Source organism: Scylla paramamosain, chromosome 29, assembly GCF_035594125.1.
Source record: "Scylla paramamosain isolate STU-SP2022 chromosome 29, ASM3559412v1, whole genome shotgun sequence".
Taxonomy (NCBI): Eukaryota; Metazoa; Arthropoda; class Malacostraca; order Decapoda; family Portunidae; genus Scylla; species Scylla paramamosain.
Genome location: NC_087179.1, coordinates 19,590,782 through 19,593,281, shown reverse-complemented (window position 1 = coordinate 19,593,281; position 2,500 = coordinate 19,590,782). Strand labels below are relative to the sequence as shown.

Genomic DNA, 2,500 nt, shown 5'->3' with positions numbered 1-2,500 from the left:
TGACACAGAAATACTGGCCTATTTAGTTAGATAGCCAGTTAATATTAGTGAGGTTTCTACTATTAATAAACTGTTCTCCTATTTATTTACTTATTTATTTATTTAGCCAACTGGGTAGCAAGGTTTCTACTACCAATAAAATGCTTACCTATTTTTAGTTTACTCAGTTAATTATTTAGTAATATTTATTCACTTATCTAGTAGGTTATTAGTTGAGTGGGTTACTAAAATCAGCGAACTGCCTGCTTATCAATTTATTTATTCATTCATTTACTTATTTAGTTAGCTAGTTCGTTATTAAGTTAGCTAGCATACTACCATGAACAAAGCGACCTTCCTAGGACAGCCTGTTATCTGATACCGGGTCCATTGCACCATCCTGAGGAGCTCCTGACGGTGAATATCAGACCACCTAAAACAGAACCCGGGGGAATTCCACTTCTACCGCTCACTCTCTGTTTCACTCCCCCTTTCAATGCTTCGACTCCCGCTGCTCCACCACAGCCTTAAGTAATACCTCGTCTCTCCCTCCACTCGCTTCATGATCTTTGTTTCTTATTTACTTCACTTTCATCTTCCAAGGTCAGGTATCAAAAGCTTTATAGGATTTAAGATGGATTGTAAAGTATATTGCATTCAGATTTTTCATTATCTAGAGAGAGAGAGAGAGAGAGAGAGAGAGAGAGAGAGAGAGAGAGAGAGAGAGAGAGAGAGAGAGAGAGAGAGAGAGAGAGAGAGAGAGAGAGAGAGAGAGAGAGAGAGAGAGAGAGAGAGAGAGAGAGAGAGAGAGAGGTTATTAAGATAAGAACAGCAGGATCATAAAATATCTTGGGGTTTTTAATAAGCATGCCTATCTTTTTATGAGGGTGTTTCTGTCAGGAACTACTGCCGTTTTGTTCCCTTGACGTTGCAGTAATGCATTTAAGAACAATCATACCAATATCTTCTTTTTAACACGCCTCAATTTATCTTCTACAGTTCACATCAACATTTACCTTCTCTATTCAAACCTCAGACTATTAAATATCTCCTTAATATCCTTCAAATTACACCTGTGCTTAATCTCACATCAGCGTTTATTTCACACGAATTAAGACTGTGATACTTATTTATTTCATCCCTTTCTCTACAAACCTTATCTAGTAGTCTTCTCTGTAACTACTTTTTGATTCTACAGATGATAAGACTGATTACTTTGTTAGCGGCTCCTTTCGCTGATAATCCTGCCCCTACTACCCCTGCTCTCTGCGCCGTACAGTTGAGGGACGGCCTTGAGGCTCTGGGTGGGGTGCACACTCTCTCCCTCGTAATGCAATTCTATTTGGCTCACTGTTTTTCCTTCCTGTGCTTGCTAACTCAATACACTCGCTCCTGGATCCCGGAGTTTTGTTTTTTCCCACACTGCCCCACACCATGATGAGGTAGTAGTTATTTTTGCCGTCCGGAACAACGCCATCTGTGGTTAACTTTTTCGCTTAACGCAGGAATTTGAATATTCGTTTTGGTATTATGTACGCTAACACCCTGCAAGTAGGTAATGTGTCTAACGTGTTGATTATGTGCATCTGTGTTAATAATACGGCTTTCCTGGTCAATAAGATGGCGTTGACTGCTTCATGGTAAAATTATGGTGCACATTTGTAGCTTTAATGGCACTGAAGATTTAACTTCGTAAGACACTTAATTTGCCAGTCATCCGTTGCTATCTATGAAGAAACATTTTTTTATTTATTTTTTTTCATTTATTTTCATTTATTTTCATTTATTATTTTTTTTGGCGATCGTTTTTCTAAATTTACTCAATACATATCATTATACCTCAATTCGTATCAATCTGTACCACCTAATTTTCTGATGCTGCTTATCCCGAGCGAGGTGTATGCTTGACTATATGACCTGACCTTGGAGACTATAACCCGATGTGAAGTAAGGAAGGAAGGAAGGGAAGCTGACACACTGAGAATATAAGGATGACCACACACACACACACACACACACACACACACACACACACACACACACACACACACACACACACACACACACACACCGGGACAAGGAGATGGAGGAGAGGATGAGACCACGCAGATAATTGTATCCCTAGTCCTTTATCCACACAGACGCAAGGGCCACGGATACAAAAAGGGATCCGGAGTAGTGCACCGTGGCAAGGCGTATCCCTAACATTCCTAACCACAAAGACTTCTAAGGGCAAGGAGGCGGAGTACAGTGCAGTGGCCAGGCTTACCACACGTATACATGTACAGTACCTTACCTTTCACCATTCATCAGGTACATCAGTAATATGTACCCGACATACAAACATGACGTCTAATTAAAAGGTATACATTCATCATATAGAAAACAAATTATTATATACACTTATGGAAATGTACACCAAATACAACAACACCAAGAAGAAACATCAATGACAGGAACAGGAAGACACAGGAAGACGAGAAAGTGACGTAAAGACTCAAATATCCGCCCATGATACTGT

At 39.8% G+C, this 2,500-nt stretch overlaps 1 protein-coding gene across 2 annotated transcripts in view; it reads right to left on the bottom strand.

Moving 5' to 3' along the window:
- Positions 1–2,500, bottom strand: part of LOC135115585 (sodium/potassium-transporting ATPase subunit alpha-like) — an 85,061-nt gene that overhangs the window by 48,800 nt on the left and 33,761 nt on the right. The window lies entirely within an intron of this gene.